The following is a 6,560-nucleotide window of genomic DNA, read 5'->3' on the forward strand; positions in this document are numbered from 1 at the left end:
AAATTTCCATAGAATGTCACGTGACGCACGCGGACGCTCAGCGGTGTGATTGCGCGCAGGAGGGACTCGAACCTCCCCAACACACTCCTTCCCACTCATCTGTGTGTGTGTGTGTGTGTGTGTGTGTTTCGCCTCAGATATGCGCTGTAAAGCTCCGGATCAGCAGTGACTGACGCCGATGAGCGCAAACGCGGATCTGCTCTGCTAATAAACAGGATCTGTGCTGGAAAGGGGATTTTTTTTGGGGTCGAGATATTAGGGTAAGTTCTGATGTGTGGCGTTTAATAAGTGACATATAGGATGCATATAGTGGTTGAATCTTTTGCTTTTTGTGATACTCGCATTCAGAGACTCGCGAAGCTTGAGTTGTTAGCGTTTGGATGTGGAGAAACTCTGGAACAGCTCCAAAGAAAAGTGTCCCAAGAGCTTCTGCTCTATTTCTAAACTCGTTATCCAGGTCATTGTTTAAGAAAGGGCTGGAGACACTCAAAGCATTTCTTGCATGTGTGTCCAAGAGTTTGGACTTCAGCTGTGCCTGTCACTTCAGCGACAACTGGTCTGCAACCCAGAGAACTGCGGGTTATCTACCATCTCCAGCTTAACCAGAATCTCCAGAGTTTCTTTATTCTGTTCCTCAAGGGCTGCTCCTCATGCTTTTGACTTCTCGACACTGATCGGTATCGCTGGCTTTTTATAGATGCTCTTCAACATAAAGGTTCTTCTTTGGCATCAGTGGTTCCATGAAGAGCCGCTAACATGCATTGACTGACTGCACAAAAGGCTCTTTATGGTGGAAAATGGTGCTTCTATGGCATCACGGTGAAAACTCCTATCTGGTAATTGTATTGAGTGCTGGGATTGATGGATTCATGAAGAACCTTGAACATTCATGGAACTTTCCGTTGCATAGAAGTTTCTTTAGATACTTTACACTGTGAAAATAATGTCTCTTTTCAGAACTGTTCACTGAAAGGTTCTTTGGGGGAACCAAAAAGGGTTCATTGGTTCATATAGTGACCATGACCATCAAAGCAGTCATCCATAAGCTATATTCCGAACTTGTATGATATTTGTGCATGAAAAACAGACCAATTTTCTCAACTGCAGCTCTGGAATCTTTGAGATTCAATGGCGTTTGACATCAAAGACATGCCATTTTTTTGATTATGAACTCGAAAGAGCTTAGGTTTGTTCCTCACGTAAATCCATCATATGACTTCTGAAGACTTGGAATATAGTGCATAAATCACTATACTGTTAAACAACTTTTGTGGTGCTTTTATGTTATTTTTAGCAACTAGATAGCCACTTCTTTGGATGTAAATAATTGCTTTTGCATTTGTTTATGATTCTGAATGCAAACGAACTTCAATTTGGGTTCGTTCCTCACGTAAATCCATCATATGACATCTTGGAATATAGTGCATAAATCATATGGACTATACGTTAAACAACTTTTGTGGTGCTTTTATGTTATTTTTAGCAACTTGATAGTCTTCATTGCATGTAGATAACTGCTTTTGCATTTGTTTATGAATCCAAATGCAAAAGAACTTCAATTTGGGTTCGTTCCTCACGTAAATCCATCATATGACTTCTGAAGACTTGGATTTTTTGTGCTGCGTGAAGAATCTTCAGAATCTCTTCTTTTCTGTTCCGCTGAAGAACGGCTGGCCAAAAGGTTTGGGCTGGAAAAACGGGCCGAATGTTATCGATCTGTTTATTCTATCCGCTCAGTTTGAGCCTGACGGGAAGCTGAAATCAGATTTGGCGTGGTACGGTAGGAGTTTATCTTCACTGATATCTGTGACAGCCGTCATGAAGCCGTTTGCTCTGGTGCCAGCTGGCAGGGGTCGGGCCCCACAGGGGAGCACAAATGTCAACAGGACTCAGTTTCCATATGGAGACGTGTTCGTCCACCAACATGAGGCTTTGAGAGGTTGAAATGAGATAGAGGCGATGCCCAATAGCCTCTGTTCTTGGCTCTGTTCATTGATGTGTGCTTAATTATTGATCAGTAAGTGATCTTTGATTTGAGCTCGGGTTCTTAAAAGTCTGTGAAGTCTTAATGATTTTACACTTGAAGTAGTTGAGATGGTGGCGCTCTCTAGTGGTGGTGTGAGGCGGCGCATGCAGACCTGCAGGGTTAACGCAGTGATGTTTTTAGTGATGAATAAGCCTTGTTTTAGTGTACTGCAGTACACCTTTAGTGGGGGTTTTCTTCTTGGATACAGTCCTTTTGGTTTTTAACCAGGCCCACTAGACTTCCAGTGATTTAACATGATTCAACTTAAAATGAGGACAAACAAGGCAAGAACCAGGATTGTTGGAAAACCTGGAAATATGAGGAAGACTTATTTCAAAAGTGTGATTTCTAGACCTGGAAAAGTCATGGAAATGAATAAAATCTTCGGACTTTAAAAAAAAAAAAAAATAATTAATATAATTCTGAAATTTAATGATTTTAGGCAGGCTTTGAAAATAGTTGTGGACAAAACTTCCTGTGACTTAAAATGATTTTGCTTCCGAACTTAAAATGCTAACACAAACATTTTTAAATTAATCTAAAATAACCCCAAAAATCAAGAGTTTTCTTATTTGAATTCTTATCTAGAATTTTAATTCGCTAATTATTTTCTTTTGACGAACAAGAATTCTCACAGTCTCGGAAAACCTGGATATATAACTAAACATAATTTTAAAAGTGTGATTTCTAGACCTGGAAAAAAAATCACAGAAATTAATAAAATCGTATAACTTTTAGCATTTTTATAATCAATACACATTTTTGTAGTTATATCAAGATATAAAGCATTTTATCAGGTAGAAATTGTGAGTAAAAAACAAAAAAAGGAAAGCCATTGTCAATTCATTGGTTAAACCTTGAAAAAGCTTCTAAAACTTTTGGAATTCTGAAACGTAATTATTTTAATTAGTAGTTATTTTAGGCAGACTTTGAATATTGATGTGGACAAAACTTTTAATGGCTTAAAATGCTTTAAATTAAGACAAAACCAGTTAAAACAAATAAAGAAAACCTGGAAAAGTCAAGGAAATTGATAAAGTCGTATAACTCTGAGCATTGTATATTACATACATTTTGGTATTTGTCAAAATATGTAATTTTTTTTATTTTTTAGAAATTTTAGGTAGAAAAGGAAAAGTCATGTCAATTCATTGGTTAAACCCTGAAATGTCTCCAAAAATGTCTGGAACTCTAACATTTAATTATTTTAATTATAATTAGTTTAGTTAATTAGTTTGTCATTTTAGAACAGATTCAGAAAGGCTGAGAACCACTGCTTTATTTGGTCCGTTCAGTTAATGTCGCATGTCTGATTTCTTGTTTTATAATAAAAAGGCAATAATAAATAATAGTTAGTAATAGCAGTCTTCTTAGAAAATGTGCATCAACAAGGCTAATAGGAGATTTGAACAGCTTTGCTGGTTTTCCGTTGCTCAGAAACGCTTGGATCTTTCCCCTGTTATGTAGGAGTTCTGTAGGTTGCATTCTCTGGTATGATGGTGTTAATGTGCGTGTTTGGCGTGAGATTACAGGCGCGCTCTTGTAAACAGATGGAGCGTTCACTGTGAGTGTATGTGGCAGTCGGCCCTCGTGCCAGTGTGTGTTGATTTAACGCCTCAAACACAGAGCGCTGCTTGTGTCCAGCTAAACCAATGACGTCAGACGCTCCGGCAGGCTTTTATAGAGTCGACTGACTGAACTCCTCGAGTACGAATAACAGCGTCTTTCACGAGCGAGCGCTGGACAGACGTCAGGACTGCTGATGCATTCAGAACGACGGGATTTATGGGATGAACATCAGGGCCAGAGGGAATATGAGGGGTTTTTGCATTATGTGTTGATAACAAGAATCTTTTAGCTTGGTTCATCACGAGGCGTGTGCAGCTAGTTTCCCGTCAGCCTGTTTATATAGATATACAAGCAAAGCATAGATTATCTATAATCCGCATGCTTTTTTTGTACTAGTGATGAATGTATGGGTGCATATGCATGCATGTATATGTGTGCATGTATGAACAAAAAAGCCTCTTGAATGAAAACAATGTGACAAAAAAGACTTGTATATGTGTAATATAGGCCTAGTTGAATTTTCAGGTATGTTGGATTCTTTCGATCATTATTTTTCTGAAAATGTATTCCTTTTTGTTTTTTTGTCTATTTAAATTCTGTTTACAAACTCACCAAACAACATTAATGGTCAATGACTTAAATGTTTTGAAAGCCATTTGTTTTCTGAAAAAATGCACTTGAAAAATAGCACATTCTGTTACGAGTTTCACTGTCAAATAAATAAAACGTGAAAATGACCTATTTTACCTTCAGGTCTTAAAGGGTTAAAGTGCTAAAAAGATAGCTGTCAAGACTAAACTATTTGTTTAAAGTCAGCATGAAATCAAAGCTGATGTACTGTGTTTTATGGAAGTCATGTTTTTTATCATCTGAAACATGCTGCGATTTATATTTATGCAATTAACATTAATTAGCATTGCATCACTTGCTCACCAATGGAAGTGAATGGGTGCCGTCAGAATGAGAGTCCAAACAGCGCATTATTATTGATTATGGACTCTATGGTATTTGAGTTAAAAACGTCTTAATGCTGGATTTGTTTCAGCTTTTGTCTTCTCCAGATGTTAACTGATGGACTGGAGTGCTGTGGATTACTTGTGGATTATTGTGATGTTTTTATCAGCTGTTTGGACTCTCATTCTGACGGCACCCATTCACTTCCATTGGTGAGCAAGTGATGCAATGCTACATTTCTCCAAATCTGATGAAGAAATAAACTCATCCTAATCTTGGACAGCTTGAGTGTGAGCACATTTTCATGTTTGGCTGAACTATTCCTTTAAATATGTGAGGTAGAGTGAGTGGAGCTAAAATACATGCTTATAGTGCGATTCGGTTAAATATCCCGTTTCTCTTGGAAATATGTTAGATTATGAAAATAAAATGCATTTCATGTTGACTTTAATCAGCTCTGTGAAATCAAAGTCTGCTGCAGGACAGGTCTGATGTAGTTTCCTATCGCCGAGCGAGTGATAAAAGCCTCATTAGCCGCGACTTTCTCAAGGATTACTTGGCAGTGAAAAGTCCGATTTGTGTTCAGGCCTCATTAGCACAGGATCAATCCCAGACTGATTATATTTGGCCGCGGCGAGCGTACGGGATCCTGCTGTCGCCGACACATGCTACGCATTATTCTGGTCAGATTACAGCAGGCTGGTTTCATAGCGTGTGCCGCATGATGCAGCAGATGTGGATATTTAGGCCTTCCTGCCAGCTAGAATTGTGGGAAATAATTAACAGGCCGCTTTGTTTGACTACTATGTCCATATGTTGAGTTAGTCTGTTAATCTGTGTGTGTTCATACTGTATGTGGCTTCCTGACTGTGTGTTTGATGGAGGATGTGGTGAGGTGAGGTCAAAGGGCACGCTACAGGTGGATCAATATTGACAGAGTGACACATTGAGGAGAGTGAGACTGTGTGTGTGTGTGTGTTCATACAGACAGACAGACGGAGGTGATCAAAGCGCAGGAGTTTGTTTGAAAGACTCACACTGTCTTCCTGCTCAAGGCTGAAAGAAAACATTAGAATAGCAGAAAACCAGATGTGCACACACACACACACACATGTTGTGTTTTCATGTTTTATGGGAACATTCCATAGGCGTAATGGTTTTTATACTGTACAAACTGTATGTGCTATTGCCGACTCACACACACACGCTGCTGAGCTTTAGGATATTAAATTCAATGCTAAATCATTCCACACATGCTTGTTCTTTTGACATGTTTCTGTAAACTCTGTGAACATGTAAGTCATCTTTATTTATGGATCTTATTTTGGTTTTGTGAACAGATTTTAACACGGCAATTCTGCAGGTAACAATGCAATTCTTTATGCATTTGCAATAACATTATTTCAATTGTTTAAAAAAAAAAAAAAATTCTGGACATATATATATTACATTTACATTTAGTCATTTAGCAGACGCTTTTATCCAAAGCGACTTACAAATGCATATTCATTACCGTGATATATCGCATTCCCGAATACCGCACAAGTCTAATGTCCACTCTATCGAGTTTAAGTGGCCCACAGAGTGGATATTTTGAGCTTCGATTAGCATATTAGCTTACAACAAACTGTGACTAGCTAAATATTTAGTCTGGTTGTTGAAGAGAATTTGGTATATTTAAACTTACATATTTTGAAAATACTGTATTCTAATCACTTCAATGCCGACAGGGTGGACATGTTAAGCTTTGGCAAAGCAAGTAAGCAAACCCATACATTCTTTTTTAACAAAATGAGATTTAAGACAGATTTTTTTTTAAAATGTCCTTTTGTTATTTCTCAGACCAAAAGGCTGAACATTACTTTGTGAAATTGAAAATGTAAAAAAAATATACTAACTTGAAATTTTAAAACAAATCCCAAATCAAATAAATAAATAATACAAATAAAATAAATGTCTCCATGCAAGTAAACTAAGGTTTTGCCTGTGTATTTTAATCACGATCCAAACA

The 6,560-nt window shown here is 37.7% G+C and overlaps 1 protein-coding gene across 3 annotated transcripts in view; it reads left to right on the plus strand.

The window, feature by feature from the left end:
- The first annotated feature begins 44 nt into the window (after positions 1-44).
- The window catches only part of prickle1a (prickle homolog 1a), a 35,768-nt gene continuing 29,252 nt past the window's right edge, over positions 45-6,560 (plus strand). For all 3 annotated transcript variants that reach the window (XM_016554790.1, XM_016554792.1, XM_016554789.1), the window contains exon 1: positions 45-260. The gene's annotated coding sequence lies outside the window, so the exon portion shown is untranslated. The remainder of the gene's footprint in view (positions 261-6,560) is intronic.

Source organism: Sinocyclocheilus rhinocerous, unplaced genomic scaffold (assembly GCF_001515625.1).
Source record: "Sinocyclocheilus rhinocerous isolate Xijiao unplaced genomic scaffold, SAMN03320098_v1.1 scaffold736, whole genome shotgun sequence".
In the NCBI taxonomy this organism is placed as follows: domain Eukaryota; kingdom Metazoa; phylum Chordata; class Actinopteri; order Cypriniformes; family Cyprinidae; genus Sinocyclocheilus; species Sinocyclocheilus rhinocerous.